Source organism: Macaca nemestrina, chromosome 5 (assembly GCF_043159975.1).
Source record: "Macaca nemestrina isolate mMacNem1 chromosome 5, mMacNem.hap1, whole genome shotgun sequence".
Classification (NCBI taxonomy): domain Eukaryota; kingdom Metazoa; phylum Chordata; class Mammalia; order Primates; family Cercopithecidae; genus Macaca; species Macaca nemestrina.
The window spans coordinates 84,838,932-84,860,716 of record NC_092129.1 but is presented as its reverse complement, the minus strand read 5'-3'; the positions used below and the strand labels follow the sequence as shown (position 1 = coordinate 84,860,716).

The 21,785-nt window shown below is 35.7% G+C and overlaps 1 protein-coding gene and 1 long non-coding RNA gene across 11 annotated transcripts in view; one reads left to right on the top strand and one right to left on the bottom strand.

The window, feature by feature from the left end:
* The window catches only part of LOC105478796 (glutamate ionotropic receptor kainate type subunit 2), a 705,430-nt gene that overhangs the window by 30,993 nt on the left and 652,652 nt on the right, over positions 1-21,785 (top strand). The window lies entirely within an intron of this gene.
* Positions 1-21,785, bottom strand: part of LOC105478794 (uncharacterized) — a 38,785-nt gene that overhangs the window by 11,912 nt on the left and 5,088 nt on the right. For all 4 annotated transcript variants that reach the window (XR_003017354.2, XR_003017352.2, XR_011623506.1 and 1 more), the window contains exon 2: positions 10,488-10,597. This is a non-coding gene — a long non-coding RNA (uncharacterized lncRNA). The remainder of the gene's footprint in view (positions 1-10,487; positions 10,598-21,785) is intronic.

The following is a 21,785-nucleotide window of genomic DNA, read 5'->3' as shown; positions in this document are numbered from 1 at the left end:
CAGGTACTTCTTGACACCGCTTCTCCCACTCATTGAACTTTTTGTTGAATTTCCTCCACATTCAATAAAACCTTTATAAAATGCCACCCCCATTCTCATTGCTCTGCTTTTCTGAAATCCTATGGTTAGTCTAAGTAATCCTGCTTTGGAAGTTACATATTTGTCTTCCCTTTTCATAGTTAACTTTATACATGAATATATTTAGTTACATATGGTTACCTAAGTAGCTGGAAAATGTGCTCGAAGGCAGGGACTATATACTTTTCATCTCTGCATCCATACCCTGGTGCTGTTATCCTAAACTGCAGTCAGTCAATATTTGCTGAATGAACAACTAAGCTGGCACAATTCAGTACTTCATTATTTTTCTAGCAAAGAATGTACCTGTGTTCCCTGGTAATTTTGGATATGGATTACAAATTACCAGATTTGAATTATGGCAATACCTTGTATCTGTACATTTTGTGTACATGAAAATATAAAATTTTTGGTAGAATTAAATGATTCATTTAGGTGAATTGGTCATTCAGTCAGCCAGTGGAATCTTCTGTGTTTAGTCAGTCAGTTTTTCTACCATTTTTCCATTCATTTACTCATTCACTTAATAAATGCTAGCAATTCACAGCTAAAAGATGGTGGTGGTTTCTGTGATGTAAAATTTCTGGGATGATCCGATGGATCACAGAGGCAACATGTAATATTTTTGAAAATTTTAAATGCTTTGCTAATTTCTAACCTTCAGATTTATGTACTCAGAAAGTAGTTCTGGAGTCATCTTTTGCTTAACACATCCTGCTATGTGATTTTCTTTAATTAGCTCATTAGGAATTAATATCTGTTTGAATTAGAAATCCACATTTTATCATCTATGAACAAAAATGTCAGCGATTTTGTTTCATGTGAACCAGACCAACACACAATAATTATTTCTGAATATGAAACACGTTAAAAATAAAACAAATATCTGGAGTTCTCTTGAGCTTGACAATTACCTTGTTGTCTACTCTGTTTGCTAGTCAGGCACTGAAAATTCTTTAATACAACTTTGATTTATTAACATGCAGTTTTTAAAAATGCTGCCTTCCTTATTGAAGTGAGGGAAATGCATTTCTACTGGTTACAGATATTTTTACAGAATTAAATGAGAGGAACAAAAATGAATGGATTTTGTCGGTCGCCAACACAGAAGATAAGGCCTAAGGCTTTGGTCATTTAACGTTTGTGATATAATTTTAAAAATCTTAGTAGGATTAAAGGATATCACATTCTATTATTTCTAATTTGATTTTTAAGAGACCGATGGAAACGTTGATTTAAAAAACTATATTGAAATTTAAAAGAGTTCTTGCAGTTACATAAGGAAATTATTAACATTATTAAACAATATAGAATCCTTAACTTTGACAAAAAACCAAGCTTGAATGAAAATACATATATTAGTTTAAAGAAGATGTAATGAGAATATATAAAATCATAGAGTTTAAAAACAAAGGACTTCTTAAACATTAGTATGTTCAGTAGCCTTGTTTCCTCTCCAAAGGGACATAAGTGTTGAAGTAGTTAGTGTTAGTCTGCAGGTGGGTGGCAAGGGTTAGACTTCTACTCACATCCCTGTCTCCCTGCTCTTCCACTGCATCACACTGTCATTCTTTTAAGTATGTTTTATCATTGTTCTTTCTCCTTTCAAATTATTACGTTTCTTATTAGACTTGCTGCATTAGAATTCTAAGACAAAGACTTTGAAAAATTGAATGACTTTTTAATAAACTACAGCTTCAAAATGCTGATATTTGCACCTTAACCTGAGTCCAGCTTACTAAATTTTGTGTTTTGCAATCTAATTATATGTTCTCTTGGGAATAGCAAAGTCATAGTGACCTCGGTGTCCCCAACATATCTGCTGGGAATGACATATATGAACTGAAGCGGATCTTCAGTCAAAATACTTTACAAGCAGCTATTTACTTGTTATTCCTAATTCAAGAACCACAAGGTCCTCAATTTTGCAAGTGGCATGTTCAGAGGGGAATGAATTTGCAGATGAATGAGAGAATTTACATAGGACTAGGAGACATGATACCCTTGTTGCTCCTTAATGTTTCATTAACACTTAACTAGAGAGAGATGTAGTGCACACCCTAACTATGTATGCACTGTCCTTCTTCCCTTATATTTTGAGCAGGGTAATTCACAGCTGTGAGTCAGAATGATAGCATAAGGGCTTCAGAACTCTGATCACAGACCAAGAATCATCTTGGCAGAGAAATGAAGAGCAGTTAGTACCAAGAGCCTAAAAAGAAAGTGCTAAGTAGATAATTAACATCTTTTCTCTCAGTGGCAACCTGGAAAAGTTCTTGGTCGGGAGCCATAAAGAGGTCTCCGGCCTATAAGAAGGAAGAAAAATGTAACAGACTTCCTGAAAGAAATGGAGAGGGTTTTTTTTTTCTTTCTGTTTTCTTTTTTTTTCCAATTATGGCAGCACTTTATTTTTCCTTACACAATGACGTGTTGCTGGGGCCTAATGTTCTCACATAACAGTAGAAAGCCAAAATTTGTTGTCATTTCTTAAAGAATTGAGAATAGTGTGCAAAAATACCTTATATAAATTAAAAGGATGAATAAATTTGCAGGTATTAATGCAAACCACTTTCAACTCCAGGCAAGTTAACAGCCCACGATGTTCTGGCAGGAAAACACCAGGTAAGAAAGGAAACTGGGTCCTAACGCTTGGACTTCTCTAACCTTTATAGACCAGCAAGACAGAAACAACTGGTTCAGGAGCTCTTGCCAGCCTCTAGATAAATCCTGGAACACTCAGCTCTGACACATTAATACCTACACATATCGACAGACTGCTGGCCACACAGACTCACCAAACCACAGACTTTTCTTCCACAAGCATGTTTTCACCTCAGCCATTGAGTGACTGAGCTACATGTACTAAGGGTTTAAATCCAAGATACATACGGGGTATTAAACAAATACCAAGGGAACAGTTAAGTTCAATACAAAGTCAAAATCTGCAGCAAGTTTTATAATCCAGTGCTAATAATCAGATACAAGCTTCTGGGACAAATTTCTTTTCCCAGAAATTTGTTTCCCAGAAACTAGGACAAAGGCTTACTCTAGTTTCATGAGGCTAGCATGAGGTGTTCTGAATTAACCCATGCAGCAAATGCTACACATCTGCTCACAGTCTATCCTGCTGGGTGATCCACATCTGCTGGAAGGTGGAAAGGGAGGCCAGCATGGACCTGCTGATCCACAACAAGTACTTGCGCTCAGTGGGAATGATGATCTTGATCTTCGTGGTGCTGGGTGCCCGGGCAGTGATCTCCTTTGGTATCCTGTCAGTGATGCCCAGGTATGTGGTTGTGCCTCCAGATAGCACTGTGTCAGCATACAGGTCCTTGTGAATGTGCACGCCACACTTTATGACAGAGTTGAAGGTGGTCCCAAGGATGCTGCAAGATTCCATGCTCAGGAAAAAGGAACAGCGCCTCTGGACACCAGAACCTCTCATTGCCAATGGTTATGACCTAGCCGTAAAGCGGCTCCTAGCTCCTTTCCAGGGAGGAAGAGGATGTCATGGTGGCCATCGCCTGCTCAAAGTCCAGGGCAGCATAGTGCAGCTTCTCCTTGATGTTGTGCACTGTCTCCCGCTAGGCAGTGGTGGTGAAGCTGTAGCCACGCTCCGTGAGGATCTTCATGAGGTCCAGGTGCAGGATGACCTAGGGAAAGGTATAGCCCTGAAAGACGGCACTGTGTAAGTAACCCCATCTCCAGAGTCCATGACAATACCAGAGGTACTACCGGAGGTGTACAGGGACAGCATGGCCCTGGGTGCCACGTACATGGCAGGGGTATCAAAGGTCTCAAACATGATCTGAGTCAACTTCTCTCTGTTGGCCTCAGGGTTCAGAGGAGCCTCAGGCAGCAGCACCGGGTGCTCCTCAGGAACCACTGCAGCTCATTGCAGAGGGTGTGATGCCAGATCTTCTCCATGTCGTACCAGTTGTAAATAATGCTGTGCTTGGTGGAGTACTTCAGCATCAGGATGCCACACTTGCTCTGGGCCTCTTCGTCCATGTGGGAGTCCTTCTGGCTCAGTTACAGTAATATTTATTGGAACCTTATGCTATCTCTGACACTGTCCTGTGCGCTTACTAGAAGGACAAGTCTTTACTCTGACAGAGTTTATATTCTGGTGCTGCCCAACAATAGAGGGGAACACGGCTTGGGGGCGTCATCCCCAGCAAAGCCAGCTTGGCACATGTGGCGCCTTTGTCAGCGACGAGTGCTGTGGGGCTCTTCTGTCACTGTGATCCATGGAGAGTGGGTTGGCAGTGGCAAGTGAAAAAAAAGGAAGGTTTTACCTGATGTGTGTGTGCTTGGTGTATTTCTGTATGTATAAAAGAGAATGTTTGACCAAAACAAAGTTAACATATGGTATTAGTTATTACTTGTTTTTAGCATCCATTTGGCCATTTGAAAAATGGAATACTGGTTATCACTTTGTTACTTGGCCTGCATGGATACTTTATAACTACTGCTGTAATAGTAAAGGGGAGGCATTTCCAACATTGAAGTGAGTCAAGGGGCATAAAGCTTCCTGCCCATGACAACACGGCCCATTTAGTGTAGCCCCATGTGCACTTTTTTTCAGGCCTGGATAGCTGGCATGGGGAATCATCTAACGCTCCATGAGACATGCTCTAAAAAAATACAATGCCTCATTAGAAAGCAGAGTCTATTGTTTTTACTGTCCACGTACAATAAGCTAATAATCCACTTTGAGCAATTTTTAAATAAATTAATACTCTTACACATAATTAATAATTCTGTGGCTTTTTAATTGTTGCTCTTCTCATTAGACCCTACCCTGTCCTGCTCTTCTGCAGAAACCCCATGCTCTCATATTTGTTCCCTCTTGCTGGGACCTTCTCCTGGGGCTGCCTGCCTATAATTTAATCAAGTCCCTCATCCATATTTTATATTATATATGTTTTTCTGCCACCCCTAGGAAGAGTTGCTTCCTGAATCATTCATTGAACTAATATTTACTATAACCTTATGTTGTCTCTGACTCTGTCCTATGTGCTTACTAGAAAGATGAGTCTTTGCTCTTATGGAATTTATATTCTAGTGTCTTAATCCTTTGGAGTATTCTTGAGTTATTCTGATAAACTAATTTATACTATAATATCAGTTGCAAACATTGGATTAAATGACATTTACTCCCCAGATAATACCCAATACAATCCACTAAGTAAACGTTTATTGAATGCCTAGCGTGGTGTAGGAATACAAAGATGAATAGGGTTCTGTCCCATATTCTCGTTGTCTACAGGAGGAGATTGATACCTACATATTGAAAGTGATATTTAAATACAAATATGCATTTCTATTTTGTCTTTTTGGGAAGAAAAATTCATTTTTATCTATCTAGGCATTCATCTGCTTAGGGTGAGAGGAGGGTATGATGAATTTGTTATGAAAAAGATCATGATAATATTGTTTCTGTCACACAAGAATAAGATTAAAGAGCACAATAGTGACCATATAAGCTAGGCTGTTTTCTTGAGAAGTGATCATCTAAATATTTTTTTCTTCTTTTTTGAGAAATCAAAAAGAACAAATAAGTGTGGAGGAGTAAACATTCTCCACTATTAAAACATTATACATATAAAACAGGGGAAGAAAGATCTACCCCCTTTCCAGACTATAATTTTAAGGAGGAGGAGAAAGAAAAGGGAATGAAAATGACATAATGTGGTCAGGCCAAAAGAGACTCAGAGGTCGAGTGTTTGAGACACAGATGCTGAATTGAGATCTGTTTACCTCTCATGGCACCTCACCCTGAGGCTTTAGAACTGGTTTTTTTGTTGTTGTTGTTTTGTTTTTTTTCTGTAAAATGAAGGTAATAATAACTACTCTTGCACGAAAGTATCCAATAAAGTGCTCGGCATCTAGAAAACATTTGAGAAATGCAAGTTACCTCAATTTCTTTTCAATTTATCTTCTGGCAGGACTGAATCAACTAACTTCTTCAAGGCTGAAGAGCCCAGAATGACTGGCCTGACTTGCTGCTTTTATACCTGTGTGACCTGCAGCAAATTGCTTAACCCCAATTGCTTCATCTATAAAAATGAGGATAGTATTAGCAACTACTTCTTAGGATGGTTATGAGTATTAAAAGAGAGAGCAGATGTAATGGCCTCAGCTTAGTGCATTGCAAGTGGTAGGAGTGCGATAAATATTTATTATTGTTTATGTTTTTCTTCCTTTTATGTTGTCTGATGTGTCTAAAAATTATCTTTTTTTTTTCCCTTCATTGAAAAGCTCCTACCTCAGGTACTATTCTTTTTTTTTCTTACTTATTGTCGTAACCATATTTTCTTTATGCTGAAGAGGAAAATATATAGCTTTGCATTTAAAATTCCAAAACAGAGTAATGGCCCATGGAGATGAGAACATTTTTACTCTGAATCTAGAAGTGAACGGTTTTATTAAAAGAGAAAACTCTTCATTTATTTATCCCCTATTTGCCTACATTTGCAGTCACCCAGTTAATGATCACCAGTTGCTTATGTAAATTGTTCTCAAGAGTAGCTTAAGGAACATTTTATGAGTCTTATAGGCCAGGAATACATCTTAAAATAGTGACTAGAGAGTTGAAGTTCACCTGTACTATGCTAGAATTAATAGTGCATGATCTGTCACTGCAATGAGGTGGCCCCAAATTTTACCGTAGTCCGCTGACACAGGGATATAGATGTGACTTAAAGAAAGGTCACCCTTAAATATAGAAAAGCATTTGGCCATGGAGTGTTTTAGACACTAACGAGAAAATAACGCAAAAGTGTGCTTCCTGCTTGCTACTTATTCCTGTGTATGAGTTGGGATCACTGGTAGCAGAATTCTAGAGGCCTTCAGCAGACGCTCCAATTGCAGGAGGGGAAGAAATGATGCATCTGGGATATATATCCTGGGACCATTTGTGAGGAAAGTCTCTGTAATTAAGCCTAAAGGGTGACATGGTCTAACTCAATGCCTGAGAGATGAGTTCTCATACAAGTCTCTCTCTTCTCAGGCCAACTCGAAATAGTGGAATCTCAGAGCTACAAGGGATCTTCAATGACAAAGTCTTAGTCCAAACTTTCGCATACATTTTGGGTATCTGATTCAGTGAGCAGAATTTCTGACCTGCAGACTTTCCTCACTAATTTGAATATTTTTATTATTATTAGAAGAAAAATATGTTGTTTATGCATTTTTACATCAGAGAAGTTTGTGAATCTTGGGTAAAATTGTATAGCTCTATCGAGTTTAATTTAACAGTTTAAATATTAACCTTCTAGATGTGAAGACTTAAAATATTTTCTTTTCCTACTACTTTCTGGAATGAGACCAAGCCTTTTACACATTAGGGGGATTTTCTTAGCCTTTCTCTGGTTATCTAATATGTCACACACCCGGTCCCTCATGGTGGGCTACCCTTTCTTCTTGAGGTCAGACATGTCAGTGGTGGTACCACTGGAAATGGGGCACTTCTCTCCCCAGCTGGTCACCATAATTCCTGAAAGGAAAACAAAAACCACAGGAAATAAATAATGTTTTGCTGATTTCTCCGCAGCTGCCCCGTGAGGACCCTGGGTACTTGGCAAATCTGTTTTTGCTCCTGAGAAAGAGCCGGAGGAGAAAAGAAAATTCTGTCCAGAGAGATTTAGGTTGCACAAACTGAGCCTGCACTCTCAAAGAAAATAACAGATCACATAGTCCCAACTCTTAGAGTTATTATTTTTTTCTTTTTCATTGACTCAATTTTTCCTTGCTGTACAACAGTTTCTAAATCAGTGTTTTTGAGTGCTTTCATTCAGAACCAATGAGTGCACTTTTCTATTCTTCTTTTTTTAATATAGTGTTACTCAGCAGTGGTAACAATGTCTTGCACTTAATTCCCCAGAAGCTGTTGTGAACCATGGAATAATCCTTACCTTTGTCTGAGATGGCACTTTCTGCTATTCAGAACTGATATCACTCCCTTCAGGACTCAATCTCTGTCCTGCTTGAACCATGCCAAGAATTAGACAATTCTCCCAATTGACTACATTGTGAAGGCACACAATGATTTTTTGGGCAATAAAAGTAAGTTTAAAACAGACATTTAAAATTGGAGAATAGCAACCCTTTTCCCCAGAGTCCCCTCCTCCAAATAAACCACTTGTCCAGTTTTTTCATTGTGGGCCAGAAATTGTTTTTCTCCCAGTTTGTTGGTGACACCTCCAGGCATCTCCCTTTTCCATGATCTCCATGATATCTAAATTTATATCTCTAATTGTGTCCTCTTTCCATGCCATTAAAATTTCCTTTGATATCTCAAGATCCATGTGCCCAAAGATCATTCTTTTGTTCTTTTCAGAACTCAGTTTCTATTCTGATTAATGCCATTGACATTCTCCATCTGACACTTGGACACAGAATCTTAGATTTGTCTTTCACTTTTTTCTTCCCTTACTTCTCAAGTTTAATCATTTTTTCAAGACTTGGAGACTTTTCAATCTCAAAGCTTCCTGGATCTAGCTTGTCTTGATAGAGGATAATATTCTCTATCAAGACAAGCTAGGAAAATATTGTTCCTGATAAGGAACAATGTGCTTTAAAATCAAAGTCACAGACGGGGGATTTTAAGAGACATTGCCACACAGATGACAATTGAATTCCTGAGAACAGATTAGATTGCCTAGATTAGATTAGATTACATGCATAGACAGGTAGTCATTACTTTTTCATATGAATGATTGCATTAGCCTCCTAATTTGTTTCTTTATCTTTATTCTTCCCTTCTTTTATTTCATATGGAAATATTAAAATGTGCACATATATATTTTTAAAAAGTTATATTCTTTATCATTTTCAAAATTCAAGCTAAGATTCTCTGTTAGTGTCATCTTGCCTATAGCTTTTAAAACAAGATTTTGTTAATAAACTTCCTATCTATTCCGAGTACAGTTTTTCAGGATTAAAACATTTGAATAAGTTGATATACATACGTATATACTTAAATATTAATATAGCTACATTTTACAAATTATTCATTTTTATGAGATAAATAGGTAGTAAGTTCAAGTTATTTTTTCAAACTCTGGTTTCAAAGGCTCATGTGTATTTTATTCCTACAATATGTTTTTTGAGTGTCTCAGGATAGTGCACAAAACAGAAAGCTTGACTGAAAAGATAATGATTTTTTTTGTACTGAACTCTTAGTGACATTGTTAAAAACATTTTTTTTAGCTGCAAGGCTATGTGCTGAGACATTTAGCATTTGCCTTGTAAGAAAAATGTTCTGTAGCAAAACTTGAATAGAGTGGGGGTGTGGTAGATAATTAGGTTTCTTCCATATTTAGAGCCTATGATTTATGGTACCCCCGCTCTTACTGGAGCAAGATTTTTATGTGGGAGCAAGAACTAGTCTGGATAGAAAATATGTAATTTGGGGAATTTGTATCTTCTGCAAATTTTCAGATTCTACTCAGTTCATTTTATGTATAAATTTTTCCTAGAACTAAATCACCAGATTTAAGACCTTTTAGTTTTCCTCTCTTATTTTATACAGTTTTGGGGAGGGTTTGGTAAAAGTCAATAATGATATAAAGTTTTTAAAAGTCCTATGTGATTTAAAATTATACTGTAAATTTCCTCAATATTAAGATTAAAATGGCTCAAATCATCATATTTAAAGTAGAGATCTTGATCTAGTTTACAATTATATATTGCACAAATTTAAAAAATAATTTTAGAGTTCAATACATATATGGATATATATATATATATATATATATATATATATATACACACACTATTTTGTAAACAAATTAAAATGTTAAAACTCACATAGCCAATTAAAACTTACTATAAAACTTACTATAGCCAATGGTTGGCAAAGAAAATGCCTAAATTTACTAAGGACTGAAGGAGAGACATTCTATCACTTGATGCAAGCAAGCAACAATAGACCACATGGTTGACTTATTTCTATACTGAGAAAAATCCTGTTTTCCGTTCTCACAAACAGAATGAAAGGCATTAGCAAAAATGTCCTCTTGCATTCCTTCATGAGACCTATTTACTTAATGGAAATCTTAGCAAATATGTTCTTTTTCCCTTTATTAATAATGGTCTAGCTCCATAATAGAAGCGTAATGTGGTGAGCATCTAATGTACCTCACAACTGCCAACAACGGTGTGAATTAGGACAAAAAGGATTGCTCTATTCCATTTACTTCAAAGATCCTTTTAATATTCTTTGTTGCTGTAGACTAAATATTGGATTAAAATTTCCTTCTCTATTTCTTCATTATTATGCTTTGAACAACTTGCAATTTCACAAGACATTTCTTAGGAATGAGAAAGTGTTGTAAATAAATGGGGATATTTTCTTAATACTTTAGGGAGTGGGGTCAATAGTAGCATATTGATTCACTTACAGTACACACAGTATAATACTACTTATTTTCCCAAAGTGACCATCTGTCCAGCTTGCCATCTATGTGGCCTTGAGCAGCTAACATCATTCCTCTGAGCTTCAGATCCTCACCTGTAAAATAGGGAGAGATACAAGGTTATTGTAACAAGTAGAATAAATGACACATAAAACATTCTCGTAGAGTGCCTGATACTTCCCTTATATACCCTTCCAAGATCACTCCACACTCTACCCTTGTTCCCTCGATGATCTATGCTTTAATTGTGAGAGACAAAAACAAATACAAAAGGAAATAAAGGATGAAGCAGTGGGCAGAGAATGTAGACTGTAGTGGAAATAAACTTGACAGGAAGCCTCCTAAATTCTAGTAGTCCTAGTTTTGTTACTAAACAGCTACAATACCTTGCTTGGATCACAACATATTTCTATATCTACATATTATCCATCAGATGAAGGTTTAATGGGGGTATTTATTAAGTGCCACATTTGTTGTATAGACAGTAAGACTCATTGTAATTCTAGTAAGTTAGTAGTCTTTGTGGGTTAAAGAAAGTGATTACGGGAGATGTGGAAGAAATGAGAAATGAAATGGGCTTTAGAAGTTGATTAGGGTTTGGTTAGCTCGAGGGAAGACATTTATTTGTTGTTGTTTTTGTTGTCTTGATCTTCGCCAACTGAAATATTTTAATTTTTCATAGAATGACGTAATTGACCAGAACAATACGTTCTGAAGTGACTCTGACCATTAATTTAATTGCTTTAATTCTTTAGATGAATTTTATTTGAGAAATTTAAAGTTATAAAAGATAATGCCTCCTGTAAATAGCTACACTATCGTACTTATCAATAAATATGTGGAACTCCTAAAAGTAATATATATTGGAAACTCTTTCCAATACAGAGTCCTTTAGAAAGACCAAAATAATGTAGCCACATTGTGAGATTGCCATCAAGAAATGTGCTCAACATCGTTCTGGCACACTATTTTAATGAGTTCATATTTGTGATTGATAAATGTGTGAAATCATTACTTTCCAGTAAATATGTATAAGGTAAGATTTCAAAGTGACATGTCAAGTATGATTAGTATTTCTTCGCATTAAACTGATAAGGAACAATGTGCTTTAAAATCAAAGTCACAGACGGGGGATTTTAAGAGACGTTGCCTCACAGATGACAATTGAATTCCTGGGAACAGATTAGATTGCCTAGAAAGAACAAATTTGTTATAAGGCAACATGCACTTTGTAAACTGCATTGATTTTTGTGCTGATAATAACAATGGTTATTGAGGTTGTTGATAAGTGTATAGAACTAATGAGGTTTGGTACATTTTAGGTCATCTTGGTTTCTGTTACTTTCAGTCTCAATTTTATTTCAGAACTTCTAAACCTGAGATGTAAAATAGGCTACATAGATATCTTAAACAATTGCTCAGCTGCTTTCAATGTACAGCTGAAGCTCAGTGACCATCTGTCTGCTGCTCTGAGTATTCTAAATCTTAAAAGTGCATCTCATTGGGTCTATATATGTTTATATCATATGGATTATTCTTACTGTTCATTATTCCATGGGACTGTAGTTTGGGCACTAATCCCTTTACCCAGTTTATTTTGTCCTAGGAAACAGAGATGGTTTCACTGGATGCCCATAATTCAAAGTAACAGCTTTATGCATAAAGAGCTTCTTGAGGCCTTTAGCCTCAGAAAGCAGGCATAGTTGCGACAGCCATGTAGTGCTTCAAAGGCTTCATTACACAAGTATTATCTCATCTAATTCTCACAACAACCCTATGAGAAAATTATCTATCCCCAATCTTATCTTTCAGATGAACTACATTTTACAGCTAACTAGGTTACCCGAATTCAGCAAAATAGGGACTTAAAGTTATGATTTTCTGATTCTAAAGACATGGAATTTTTCCATTATGCAATATTCACTTCAATAAATATTCCTCTCCTTTTCAACTTCCTTAATGAAAGCCATCGTTATGCATGTAAATATGTATATTGATAATTATTTCAAAAATGGAAATGCATTGTAGTTGAAATAACAAAAATAAGAAAATACCTATATAAGATATAGGTATTATAAGTAGCTATCTTACATATTATGTAATTATTTTTAAATGGACTGCTGGTTTAGAATTTTGGGCTATATAGGCATACCTAGTTATCCTGAACTTAAATACAATTTATGAAAAGAAATAATGTTTTATCTTTGAGACAGTCTTGTGAAAAGAAGACTCCTGAAAAGATTCCTGAGAAAATACTCATTTGTTATTATTAGTGAGAATCTGGGTTTAAAAAATGCAACTATGGCAATAATGTTCTTATTGGCAGATGACCACTTCGGTGAGGTTGTGACTGAAAGGTTATGAAATTTAAAAAAAAGTTAGTAAGTGCCAATGGAAGACATAACACAATTTCCAAGAAATATATGTAAGATCATAATACGCAGTCATAGAAAAAATGATGGGGTATCAAAGAAAAATTATTTCCATGGAAAAGTGCTTGAAAAAAGAATCTACTAAAACAATAAAACACTAGGAAATAAGGTGAAATTAGATGGAGGAAAAATTAAACAGAATTAGGTATAAGACATAGCATGGGCTAATCTTATTTGACAAGGGACAATTGACATTAACAAAAACTGGACAGAAAAAACAGATTTTATGAAGAAATGAACAAAGTCACAATTTAGCTCAGTGCATTAAGTTAATCAGTTATTAAGATGATCCTGCTGAGGTACTTGAATCTTTATTTCCTTACCCAATGGTTCAGAGCCACAAGAACCCTAAGACAAATGTTTGTGCAGCCAATCTGGTTCATCTACTAATTCCAAGACTGATCAACTTTGAAGGAAAATCATTTGAGGAAGATTATTATGCCCAGTTGGAAGTAACTGGACTAAGGAACTGAAAGCTTTCTGTCTGTCTGATAGAACCTGCACCCATGCAGTTGTCCAACAACTATACTTTCTAGTTCTTTTCAGTTAAAAAATAATAATAAAATTGTGAATGGATTCCAACAGATGGCCTTTCTCTGACCTAAAACTTATTGACACATTTACTCATACTTCTGTTTGAGGGTTTAGAGCAGCTCAAAGTTTGTAACTTCCTGTGTTTGTCTGTGCCCCTCCTCCTAAATGGGCAAGGGCCTTGTCAGATTCCATGAGAAAGAAATGCTTTTTTTTTTGTTTGTTTGTTTACTGAAGATTACAGAGAGGAAAGTGTTAGATTGCTATCTTCTATCTTGCAGGTTTTTTTTCTTTTTTCTTTTATTATTTTTTTTGACAGGGTCTTATTCTGTCTTGTTGCTCAGGACAGATTGCAGTGTTGCAATCATAGCTTACTGCAGCCTTGAACTTCTGGACTCAAGTGATCTTCCTTCCTCAGGCATCCTAGAGCAGTGGGATTACAGGCCTGAGCCACTACACCCAGCCCAGGCCTTAAGACTTTTGTGTTCTCTCCCAGCTCAGCTGTTTCCAAAAGCCAGTAACCCCATGCAGGTTGCTTCTCATTATGAAATTCTTTCTAAGTAGTCTAGTGTCTGTCCCTTGTCATCACAGTATTCTTGCTTTTGAGGGAATAGGCCCTACCAGACCAGTCTGAATCTCCTGAAATGCTGGTGACTAAACTTTTGTTTTGATACCACAGTGTTAGTAAACAAACAAACAAAAAGCAGTCATGATTTCCAATTTTTCTAGAAGATCTCAAGTTGTTTTTCATGCATATCATGAGAGAACAAGTTTTTTGTTTGTTTTTTATTTTATCTTAAAACTGGATAGGCTTGTGCTCCCCAGAATATGGTATTATGCAGTTTAAGAGATTCTTTACCTGCTTGACGCAGTCAAACATCAATAGTTCTACCTTGATAGACTTTCAGGTCTGGAAAAAGCTTAATAAAATAGGGAGTTTTTATGGCCTCATTTTTTTCTTTTCAACTTTTAGTTTAAGTTCCAGGAGTACGTGTGCAGGGTTTGTTACATGCGTACACTTCTTGTTATGGGGGTTTGGTGTACAGATAATTTTGTCATCCAGGAATCAGCATAATACCTGATAGGTATTTTTTCAATTCTCCCCTTCCTTCAAACTTTTACCCTCAAATAGGCCCTAATGTCTATTGCTCCCTTCTTTGTGTCCATGTGTGCTGATGTTTAGCTTCCACTTTATTTTGTTTTACTTTGCCGAAGCTATGGAGTAAAGAAAGTAGTCTGGGAATCTTCTTATGGTGAACAGATATGTATACTTGTCTTTTGGGAGAGAGATATATATATATGGGATGAAGAGGGCAGAATTTTTCCAATTCTTGGGAGAGGGAAAACTCCAAGAGATAAGAGTGGGTGGAGGTAATTTTAAAAAGAGAAGAAACATTGATTGAGATTTGAAGGTTTGCTGGATGGCAGAAAAGGATAGCATGAAACCCTGGCTTTGGCCACAGATGTGTCTGAAAATGTTGTAGGACTGTCTCCTTAGTTCAGCGAAAAACCGGGTTCTTGCCACAGGACCAGGAAAAGGTTAGGCTCACAGACACTTTGAAGGGTGAGGAGGATAGAATTTGTTCGGAGAAAAGGAAAAAACAACACAGCAAAGCTAGATGGGGTCCTGCTAACAGACTCTGCACCTCACCAACTGAATCCCAGGTTACCCCCCAGGAACAGGAGAGGCCAGGCTCCTTCCCTGCTGCGAACAGCAGGAGCTTCCCAAGGCTTCACCCCATCCTCCCAGTGCACAGGCTGGTTGGAGACTCTCCAGGAAGCCCTTTTTACTTGGCTGTCTCAGAACCTTAATACTTGCCTGACATGCTGCCAGATTTCTTGAAAGACACGCTACAAACTTATGTTTTTTATACGTTGACATAGGGTTTAGAAGGAAGTATAAAACACAAAGAGTGATGGAGGGGACAGATCAATGGAAGACCACTTTGAACCTAGACCTGGAGTTGGCAAACTTTTTCTGTGAAGGACCAGCTAGTAAATATTTACAGATTTGTAGGACATGATTTCTGTGGCAACTACTCAACCCTACCTTTATAGCATGAAAGTAGCCATAGCCAATACATAAATGATTGGTCGCTGCTGGGATTCAATATAACTATTCACAAAAGTAGGGAGTAGGCAGATTTGGCCTGAGGGTGGCAGTTTTTGCCCTGTCTGGACTGTTTTCCCAGATTTCTTTGCATTAACGTATTTACTACTTCTCCTATTAGCAAGTCTTGAGTGAATCCACAAATAAATAACACAAGATTCTTTTCCAGTTTTACTCTTTCTTTTCCTATAATGTTTACAATAGAATTGTGTGTGAATAATTTTGATTCTACCGCTACCTCCATTTGCATTACACTATTTCATTTTTCTCATTATTCTCAGTGTAGCAGAATGTATCACATAATGATCACCTTGAGATTGTCATGGAGTCACTATTTTGAAAAATTCAAAGTATAAAAGGGGTCTTTAAGGAAAGGTACCTGGGATAAGAGGCATATAGTTACTTAAGGTACAAGGGGAGCTAATAAACATCCTATGTATGGGTAAATAAAGTGAGTAAAGTACAGTATTACTTCTAGTTTTTAAGAATCAAACAGCTTACTTGAGATAAAGGGCAAAATGTCTCTAAATGTGGAAAATAAGTATCTCGAAACTAAATAATTTAACTCTAATTTACAAAAAGAAATACTGTGATATGGAAAAGCACTAAAAATACCTAGTGATTGATAGAAAAAGCAGAATACATTAAACATAAAAATAAATTATGTGGCAGTATAGTGATGATTCTGCAGGACAAACAAGTGGATACAGGTTTCTGAGTTTTAATCAAGGAATCCAATTTTGTTCAACCATATCTTCTGAGGCAACAATAAAGCTAAAGTGGGGCAAGTTCATTTCAGATGCAAGAAAATATTTAAATGAATCATTTAAAAAGTGATTAATATTATATATCAATGAAAATTATTTCTGAAACTTTTAGTAGGATACATCTTTTGAATATGTGCATATATTTGGGAGATTCTGAACTGAATAAAGGTAATAGTTTTCCCTTTTCCTTGATTACTTACTCTAGAAATAAGAATGCTACCTGAAAACATTTGGCCTATATTTAACATAATTTGTCATACCTTAATTTTAAATTGTAATTATTCTTTTAAATTTTTTACTTTATTCTTATTTTAAAATTTATTTTATTTTATTTTTTATTTTTTTCAAGATGGTATCTCACTCTGTCTTCTAGGCTGGAGTGTAGTGGCCCAGTGATGACTCACTGTAGCCTCTACCTCCTGGGCTCAAGGGGTGTTACCATCTCAGCCTCCCAACTGGCTCAGACTACAGCTAATTTTCTGGGGTTTTTTTTGGTTTTTTTGTTTTGTTTTGTTTTGTTTTGTTTTTGAGATGGGGTCTTGCTCTGTTGCCTATGTTGGTCTTGAACTCCTGGACTCAACTGATCCTCCTACCTCAGCCTCCCAAAGTGCTGAGATTACAGGCATGTGCCATCACATCCAACTCATCTTAAATTGTATTTATTCTTAAATTATTTTCTTTTTTTCTCAAGGTAGAATTTTTCCTGTATGCCGAGATAAAGTCTGAGTGGAAGTTGCTCTTGTATGTATTCATATAGCTATTATTTTAATACTTTAAAAATATTTTAGATTTATATTAAGTAATATATTCAATTTGGTCAGCATGTTTTATCTCTAAGCCTTGGCAATGTAGCAATATGTTTTTAAAAATACTATTTGTAAAATGTATTAAAGTTTCAAAATTAAGAATAAAAACATAGTAATGTAATAGACTTTGGTGACTGTTGACTTCTAGTTTTCTTTTAAAGGTATAATGATTCAAGTTTATAAAATTCCTTCAGTTTATATGCAAAGTTCTCCTTAACTGCATTTTCTTATAGGGCTATACCATTTATTTATTAAGTAAAAATTTTCAATTTGGGAATTGCAATCCTTCTTTCTTATTGAAAATCTGTTCTTTTTCAGATTAGGGAGAAAGACCCACATGGTTGATGGTACTAAATGCTTCTTCATTAACTACTCTCTGTCTACTCACTACTCCTTGCCTCATTACTGAATCATGATCATTTCTTCCCCTTAGATAAAAGCGTCTCTGTTTTACCACCATATCCCTCTGTTTTCTTATCTTTGCCAGTTCTTTGCTACAGGCCCCTGGGGCCAGTCCACCCATCTGCTATATATTAGATTTCCCCTAATTTGCTGTTACATGTCTCATTCTACTGGGAGCAATCTAATCTTAGATTTAATTTTTTTCTCAGACATTTCTTCTTCCTTCTCAGATACCCAGTATGTAACAGCATTTCTGGCATTCCTTTCCTATTCAGGCTGCTTCTCTATCAATTCCCTGCGAATCTTGGAAGTGAGAGACAGGCTCAGAATACTCCTTGATCTGCACTGTCTTACTGTCCTTTTCCTCAATAACTTAATGACTTGCTTTAGTCTTCCTCAATGGCTTCCTCTTGCCATTGTATTTAGAGACTTAGTAGTAATATGAATGACCATTGATGACCCTGCTATCTCATGGTTTCCACCTCCTAAAAGCTGATGGTGGTTGTCTCTGTTAAGTCTCAGCCAATCTGAGCTTCCTACCATTGTGATTACACTCTCATTACTTGAACATATTCCATATCCAAGAACTCTAACTCAGCATACTTTCTGTGAACACAACATCTTACTCCAACTTCCAAAATGAACTTCTCATTTATCTCCTCCCCCAAGTCCTTCTGTCCTTCTCATATGCCCTCTTACATCTTATTCATTCTAGTTTGTCTGCTTAAATGTTCAGCTTGTACTCCAGGGACAGCCATTTCAAAAGTGCATTTGTAACTGCTGTAGAATTTATTGTCCCTTTGATCTTCTACCAATTTTCTTTCATCTTTCCTTTGCCCTAGTTATTCTCCTGTGTCTTTTGTAATGGGCAAACAAATTCTGTTAACGTGGGCTATGGACCCAAATGAGTGTTGCCTGACTAACTCTACAGCGAATTCTTGCAGTTTTACAGCACTTGGGAGCTAGCCACTTTTCCCATCTGTAGTTGACTCATTCACTAATGTGGTCCAGGATTTTTCCTTTCATGGCACACATAGAAACTATTTTTATGTGACTTTTTGCCTATGAATGAGGCCAAAATACTTGCCTTGTTTACACTAATGGACATTGCAAAGACTTAGTGAGATAATGTATGTTAAAATACAGTTTTACATCTATAAGGCCCTAATATTATAATCATTCCACAGGCACATCTCATGCTTTACCACCTCTGTGTCTTATTCATTCTGATCTCTGCCTGTGATATCCCTCCTCAACCTTTAAGACTTAGCTTAAATACTACTTTCTTCTGTGTTACCTCTATCCACTCAGCACCTGGCCTGTTCCTGTTGGCCTTGATAACTAGAAATCTTTAATTTGAATAATCCTGACTATATAAGATTCTATGGTCCTGGTATCCAGGTAGTACTTAGTCCAATACTCTGTATCTAGTTGGGCAGAATAAATTTGTGAGGCACCAAATTAAACTGAATGATAAATTTTGCAAATTAAGAAGTATACTCCTGATAGCAAAGGTTTGAGTGAGTTTATGGGTTATTCATAGGACTTTTATGAATTTTTCATTCTTTTTATCTATACAGTTCATCAGCTCATTATTATACTTCATTATAAAGAATACACTCCTTATTACAAGGATAATAAAATGATATTTTTTGTTACAATGAATAGATTTAAAGCAGCATTGATTCCTCTCCTCTTCAGTGATTTTTTTTTTATATGTACACTAAGTTTTATACACTAAGAACCTTATGGTTTTGGTAACATAAGATTGTCATCTTGTAAAAGAGCTTGATTACATCTCACAATCAAGCTCTTGCTAGTAAGACATATTTCTGAATAATCCCTGGGAAAGGAAAATATATTGATATATCACTTTACCATCACCTGTTTGAAACAATGGCTTCAAACTAACTGTATATTTTCAATATTGCCCTTGAAAATCCTGTACCTTGAAGGATAACTAGATTAAATGCCAAAACAGTTTTCAAAACACTCTATACACATGGCTTTATTGTATTTTTTTTTGTGAGGTAATTTATGGAAATACCACCTATCGCTTACTAGAGCCATTTCAATCACCCTTTCTTTTTGCTTTGACTATGACATACTGAGTGTGGTATATGTGTGTGTATACATATCTATATATAAATATATGTTTATATATTTATATATGTGAGTATGTATTATTTTTATATATTTATATATTATATATATTTTTATATGTGTGTATATATATAGTGTGTGTTTTTATATATATATATATATATATGAGTAGCTCTTTACTTTTTTTCTTTTCTCAACACAGCTGAAGGTTATAAACATTTACTTTAATAAGAATAGGTTTCTAAAGTATTAATATCTCATTACAGTGGGAAAAGACCAGGAATCCTAGAAGCAGAATCTTAGAGACTTGGAGGGAAATTGTTGGAAAAAGGTACCTAAGGTTTATAAATATGTCCTCCTAGGAAGTTTTGCTTCTTTCCACAAATTTCCATGGGGAACTTCAAGTTATAAATTTGATTTCTTCTCAGGCATTTGAGAGAATCTGACCCAGTAATTCTAAGTCTACATATTTGCCCTTTAGATAACATCGGTTTCAAAAATAGAGAGCTCTATTTTTGCTTTCTTGATATATTTAGAACAACAGTTCTCTCAGGAATTTTGATTATAAATAGTATAAACAGATAATTGGGAAGCTGTAATCAGCCAGTTGTTGGTTACCTAACATGTTAGGATATTTATGACTTATGTAGAAATGTAGGCTTTACTGATTTCTGGAAATCTATAGATTTCTATATGTGCCAGGGAACATTAGAAGGAATTTAGCTCCCATGTAGTTCAGTTATGACATCTTTACAATATCTCTCACAGGTTGATTTTTATTTATGACCATCTTGAACTATTAATGAGACAATATGTACTTCATAGTCTATTATTTTGGGGGGCAATTCATATTGTTAGAAAATTCTTCCCTAAATTCCTAAATTGACATTTGGCCAGATAGAACTAATGTCAATTTCACGTGGCCAGCTATATTTAAGATTTTTCACTTAAGCCATTCTACAGTGTAGTTACCAGAACTTTTGTCAGCCTGTCTCCTTCCCTGATTCTCTTGTCATTGTCTGAATTACAAATGTACTTCTTAGAAGTGAATTCCATCATCTAGCACAGAGTATGAGCATGACCATAATGTGAGCATTACTTTATATGCTATAATTCAGGCTTGAATTAACATGTAGGCAGCCAGATCAAGCATTGGCTCATTGAGTTTGTGATTAATTGAGGCATGAATCCTTTCATAATATGTACTGTTTTAGAGTTAGTCTACCTAATATAGAATATTGTGTTGTTTTTATGTTTTACCTAGGTTTTCCTCAAATTTCTTAACAACAGTTTGGACAGTGATCTCTTTATTTCCAAAATCCATGTACTATACATATGTTAAGATATTTGTCAAATATACTTTTGATTTCAAACATTAAACTGTCCATATATCTGACCACCAAAATAAGTCAATAAATATATTTTGCAAGTACATTTAAGTCTGAGATCTGAAACACAGTGTAAGAAGTTATTTATGGGCGAAGAATCTAAATATCACCCACATTTGGTCAATCAAACTGTACAAATTATTTTCCCAAATTTGTACTAACATAAGTTAGCAGGCAGTAAAGCAATTATAGGGAAATCAATTCATTTCTCTTTGCCTCAGTTTCTTTATTTATATCATCATATGATTGGACACAAAATTTATGTATTAAAGAAATACTTGCAACATATATTTAGTCATATATATCCAATTCTAACAAAAATGATGTTTCTGGTTGATGAGCCATTTTGAAGCATGAGAGGGAAAGGAAAGAAGTGGGTTCTATAGACGGCAATAAAAAGATTGGCAAGAAGTCACAGATATAGCCTGAGAGAAGGGAGCAGACACACTGTGTTTCCTCCAAACACAGAAACACACACCAATTTAAAATACAAGCATTAGAACTAGAGTCCATAGCTTGGACTTTGGGTAGAAGTATATGGCTAGAAAGTCCTTTATAATCTCAAGGAGCTCTAAGTTTTAGAAAAACAATTAACATACAAGAAAGATTACATCATCCATTTAGTAATGTAAAGAAGGCTAGCTCATTACATTATTGTTTATGGGATATTTGAACGCTATTAAAAGATAAAAAGAAATCAGAGAATATATTGGAAAGAAATACATCCATTACCATTATGTTTAG